Below are 6,019 nucleotides of genomic sequence, written 5' to 3' on the forward strand. Positions count from 1 at the left end.
ATATTTTTCCTTCTTGAAGTAAGTATCTTAGTGGAGCCCACAGTTAAGAGGCTTTGAATTGCAAAAAGTATTTGAATTTCAAAAGAGATTGGATATTTTAAGGGGAGTGAACTTTTTTTGTCCATAATTAAAACTTTATTGAAAAACTGACACCAAAATAGATTATTGTTGTAGACTTTATAAAAATCAAACATTGTCTTGGTAGAGTAACTGAAGTTGATAAGGCTTTCTGTGAAAAACACAAATTTAGGAACTTTTATAGATAATTAGTGTTGCTTTCTTCTAAATGAACAGTCTTCTGTGAGCCTGGTTTTCCTCCAATGGGCTCACATAACACAGTTGAACAACCCACACAAAGAAGCACTGTCTGGGCCTGGATGAAAACTGTAGTAATCTTGTAGCAACCTGGACATTTCTCATCCGTGAAGTAAGAATTTGGGCTCTGAATCAGCCATTTCTTCTTACGTGTTTTTCTTTTCCTCTTCCAAGGAAGGGTATAGTAGGTCTCTAGCTAGGCCACGGCTCCAGAAGCACAGCTGTGTTAGATCTCTAAGACGAGGCACTTGCTTTCGAGCCCCTGACAGCAATTCAGAGATTGCAATTTTAATAATGTAAGAAATTGCAAAGATTGTGGAGCTTTTAAAGTTATTTAGATCTTAAGGATGAATAAGAAAATAAGGATTGAGGCTTAATAGTGACGTGTTTGTGTGTCAAGTTGACAAGGAGCCAGTCGTACTGGCTGTTTTTGTCTGTGAGCTTGACATAAGCTGGAATTATCACAGAGAAAGGATCCTCTGTTGAGGAAATGCCTCCATGAGATCCAGCTGTAAGGCATTTTCTCAACTAGTGATCAAGGGGGGAGGGCCCAGTCCATTGTGGGTGGTGCCATCCCTGGCCCCACCCATTGTGGGCGGTGCCATCCCTGGGCTGGTAGACCTGGTTCTATAAGAAAGCAGGCTGAGCAAGCCAGTAAGTAGCACCTCTCTGTGTCCTCTGCATCCGCTCCTGCCTCCAATTTTCTGCCCTGTGTTTTCCTGACCTGACTTCCTTTGGTGAAGAACAGCAATGTGGGAGGGTAAGCTGAATAAAAACCCTTTCCTCCCCAATTCACTTTTAGGGCATGATGTTTTGTGTAGAAATAGAAACCCTGACTAAGATATCTATTCTCTTTCTCCTTCCCTGGGAGATTCACACATACCCACAGAGCCCTGCTTGTTACTTAGCCTCTCTGGGTTTCCGGCTTGTCACATGTTTATCCTTTACTTTACAGCTAATATCCACTTATGAGTGCGTACATTCCATATTTGTAATGCAGGGTCAAGGTTACCTCACCCAAGATGATATTTTCTAGTTCTATCCATTTGTGGGCAAATTTCATGATTTTTTTTCTCTTAAAGGCTAAGTAATACAAAGTGTAAATGGACCACATTTTCGTTATTCATTCTTCAATTGAGGGACATCTAGGTTATTTCCAGGCTCTGGGTATTACAAATACAGCTGTTATGAACATAGTTGAGCTGGTGTCCTTGTAGTAAGATGGAGCATCCCTTGGGTATATGCCCAAGAGTGATAAAGCTGGGTCTTGAGGTAGATCAATTCCAAGTTTTCTGAGAAATCACTATATTGATTTCCAAAGTGGCTGTACAAGTCCATTCCTACCAGCAATGGAGAAGTGATCCCCTTGCTACACATCCTTGTCAGTATGAGCTGGTTTTTATCTGAGCCATTCTGACAGGTGTAATATCAGAGCAGTGTTGATTTACATTTCTCTCATATCTAAGAATGTTGAATGTTTCTTCAAGTGCTTCTTGGCCATTTGAGATTCCCTTCTTTTGAGAGTCCTCGGTTTAGATCTGTGTGCAATTTAATTAGATTAATTGCTTTGTTGCTGTCTAGACTCTTAAACTCTTTATATATCTTGGAAATTAGCCCTCTGATATGGAGATGGTGAAAATCTGTAGGCTTCCATTTTGACCTATTGACCATGTTCTTCACCATATAGAAGTTTTTCTATTTCATGCGGTCTCACTATACCAGGCTGGCTTTGGATTTACAGCGATCTGCCTACCTCAGCCTCCCAAATGGTAGAATTAATGGTGTGCATTACCACACTGGGTAGGTGTTGTAAGTGTTACAGCACATAGTGAATTTATATTTTTAAAATTTATTATGTTTCACAAATGTAACCTTAATTCTTTTTAAAATTTTAATTTAATTCAGTTTTTATCAGATATATTTTATATCTCAAATGCTATGCCCTTTTCAAGTTTCCCCTCCATAAACCCCCTATCCCAACTTGCCTCACCCTGCTTCTATGAGAGTGCCCCTCACCCACAATGCCCTTCCACCTCACTGCCCTGACATTCCCCTACAATGAACCATCAAGCCTTACAAGGACCAAGGGCTTCGCTTCCCATTGATGCCCAACAAGGCCATTCTCGGCTGCATATGCAGCTGGAGCCATAGGTCCATTCATTTCTACTCTTTAGATAGTGGTTTAATCCCTGGGAGTTCTGGTTGATTGGTATTGTTGCTCTTATAGGGTTGCAAACCCCTTCAACTCCTTCAATTCTTTCTCTAACTCCTCCACTGGGGACCCTTTCTTAGTTCAATGGTTGGCTATGAGCATCTGCCTCTGTGTTTGTCATGATCTGGCAGAGCCTCTCAGGAGACAGATATATCAGGCTCCTGTCAGCATGTACTTCTTGGCATCAGCAATATTGTTTGGGTTTGATGGCTGTATATGGGCTGGATTACCAGGTGGGGCAGTCTCCGGATAGCCTTTGCTTCAGTTTCTACTTCATAATTTGTCTCTGTATTTCCTCCTGTGAGTATTTTTGTTCCCCCTTTTAAGATGGTCTGAAGCATCTGCACTTTTGTTTTTCTTCTTGAGCTTGAGCTTCATGTGGTCCATGAATTGTTTCTTGGGTATTCCAAGCTTTTTGGCAAATATCCATTTATCAGCTAGTGCATACCATGTGTGCATGTTGTTGGTTTGTGTGTGTGTGAGTGATTGGGCTACCTCACTAAGGATGTTTTTTTCCAGTTATCTTTGCCTAAGAATTTCATTAAGTCATTGTTTTTAATAGTTGAGTAGTACTCCACTGTGTAAATGTACCACAATTTCTGTATCCATTCATTTGGTGAAGAACATCTGAGTTCTTTCCAGTTTCTGGATATTATAAATAAGGCTGCTATAAACATGGTGGAGAATGTGTCCTTGTTAGATTTTGGAGCATCTTTTGGGTGTATGCCCAGGAGTGGTATAGCTGGGTCCTCAGGTAGAACTATGTCTGATTTTCTGAGGATCCACCAGACTGATTTCCAGAATGGCTGTACCAGCATTCAATCCCACCAACAATGGGGGAGTGTTGTTCTTTTTCCACATGCTAGTCAGCATCTGATGTCATCTGTTTTGTATTTAGCTATTCTGACTGGTGTGAGGTGAAATCACAGGGTTGTTTTTGATTTGTATTTCCATGATTACTAAGGATATTGAACATTTCTTTAGGTGCTTCTCAGTCATTTGACATTCCTCAGTTGAGAATTCTTTGTTTATCTCTGTAGCCTATTTCTAATAGGGTTATTTGATTCTCTGCAGTCTAACTTCTTGAGTTCTTTGTATATATTGGATATTAGTCTTCTATCGAATGTAGGATTGGCAAAGATCTTTTCCCCAATCTTTTGGTTTCTGTTTTGTCCTAATGACAGTGTCCTTTGCCTTACAGAAGCTTTGCAGTTCTGTGAGGTCCCATTCGGCTATTCTTGATTTTAGAGCATAGGCCATTAGTGTTCTGTTCAGAAAAATTTCCCAAGAGCCCATGTGTTTGAGGCTCTTCTATTTTTTAGTTTCTCTTCTATTAGTTTGCGTGTATCTGGATTGAGGCAGATCCTTAATCCACTTGGACTTGAGCTTTGTATATGGAGAGAAAAATGAATTAATTTGCATTCTTCTACATGCTGTCTGCCAATTGGACCAGCACCCTTTGTTGAAAATGCTATCTTTTTTCCACTGGATGGTTTTAGCTCCTTTGTCAAAGATCATGTGACCATAGGTGTGTGGGTTAATTTCTGGGTCTTCATTTCTATTCCATTCATCTACCTTCCTGTCTCTGTACCAATACCATACAGTTTTTATTACTATTGCTTTGTAATATAGAGGCCCAGGATGGTGATTTCCCCAGAAGTTCTTTTATTGTTGAGAATGGTTTTTGCTATCCTGGGTTTTTGGTTATTTCAAATGAATTTGAAAATTTTGCTCTTTCGAACACTATGAAAAATTGAGTTTGAATTTTGATGGGGAGTGTGTTGAATCTGTAAATTATTTTTTGGCAAGATGGCCATTCTTACTATGTTGATTCTTCCAATCCATGAGCATGGGATATCTTTCCATTTTCCGAGATCTTCTTCAGTTTCTTTCTTCAGAGACTTGAAGTTCTTGTCATACAGATCTTTTACTTGCTTGGTTAGAGTCACAACAAGGTATTTTATATTATTTGTGACTATTGTGAAGTGTGTTTCCTTAATTTCTTTCATAGCCTGTTTATCCTTTGAACAGAGATAGGCTACTGATTTGTTTGAGTTAATTTTGTATTTAGCCACTTTGAAGTTGTTTATCAAGTTTGAGAGTTCTTTGGAATTTTTGGGGTCACTTAAGTATACTATCATATCATCTGCCAATAGTGATATTTTGACTTAATTTTTTCTGACTTGTGTCTCTTTGACTTCCTTTTGTTGTCTAATTGCTCTGGCCAGGACTTCCAGTACTGTATTGAATAGGTAGGTGAAAAGTGGGCAGCCTTGTCTAGTTCCTGATAGTGGGATTGCTTCAAGTTTCTCACTATTTAGTTTGATGTTGGCTACTGGTTTGCTGTATATTGCTTTTACTATCTCTAGGTATGTACCTTGAATTCTTGATCTTTCCAAGCCTTTTAACATTAAAGGATGTTAAATTGTGCCAAATTCTTTCTCAGCATCTAATGAGATGATCGTATAGTTTTTTTCTTTGAGTTTGTTTATATAGTGGATTACATTGATGGATTTCTATATATCAAACCATCCCTGAGTCCCTGGGATGAAGCATACTTATTGATAATGAATAATCATTTTGATGTGTTCTTGGATTCGGTTTGTGAGAATTTTATTTAGTATTTTTGCATCTATATTCATAAGGAAAATGGAAGTTATTTTTCATGTTGGGCCTTTTTGTGGTTTAGGTCTGAGCATAATTGTGGCTTCATAGAAGGAATTGTGTCGTGTTCCTTCCGTTTCTAATTTCTGGAATAGTTTGGAGACTGTTTGTATTATGTCTTCTATGAAGGCCTGATCAAATTCTGCACTAAACCTTCATCTGGTCCTGGGCTTTTTTTTTTTTTTTTTTTTTTTTTTTTTTTTGCTGGGGTGACATGGCATTTGTCTGGAGGCTGGAGGATATGTGAAGTCAGTTTTTCCCTGCTCACCTTCAAGTTGGTTTCAGGGATTGAACTTGGGTCTCCAGGCTAGTGTAGCAGGCATCTTTACCATCTGAAAGCCCTAGGTTAAGGTTTTCTATTCAAACACTGAGCCCCCCACCCCCAGTTATGCATTTGAAATCTGCCTGTCTGAACAAGGAAAGCAGCTACTCTCCAGAGAACTAGAGGCAAGTTTGAGGAAGAGCTTGCTTCCACCCATGGTGCTGTTCTAAGGTGATTGTCACAAATCATGGTGCTGGGTGTCATCTTCAATGGTATCTCATACCACACAAAGGGTCCACAGACAATATGAAATCCATCGCTGACATTTATGAAATGATGAGAGATCATTTATCCAGCTTCGCAATTAATGGCATAAAGCGGCCACTGCGTTCTGGGGAAATGCTAGAGAGCCTAGGACTGCAGCCCAGACAGGCATTGCTTGTTGGAGCCAGAGGAGGGCCTGGGGAGTAATGGTTAAGCGGTTTGAGTTGGTAAGCGGTGAGCTGGGCTTGGAGAGGCTTTCCCAAGACGCACACTATGGGAGGCGGTTGTGCTTTTGGAATTGG

The 6,019-nt window shown here is 39.7% G+C and overlaps 1 pseudogene across 1 annotated transcript; it reads right to left on the reverse strand.

Moving 5' to 3' along the window:
- Nucleotides 1-266: 266 nt before the first annotated feature.
- LOC308437408 (small ribosomal subunit protein eS27-like) lies at nt 267-5,770 on the reverse strand (annotated as a pseudogene). Its single transcript has 2 exons — nt 5,737-5,770; nt 267-655 (listed from the first exon to the last, which is right to left on the reverse strand). The product of its transcript is annotated as a small ribosomal subunit protein eS27-like (transcript).
- Between the last annotated feature and the right edge of the window lie 249 nt (nt 5,771-6,019).

This window comes from Micromys minutus (genome assembly GCF_963924665.1).
Source record: "Micromys minutus genome assembly, chromosome: 26".
Taxonomy (NCBI): domain Eukaryota; kingdom Metazoa; phylum Chordata; class Mammalia; order Rodentia; family Muridae; genus Micromys; species Micromys minutus.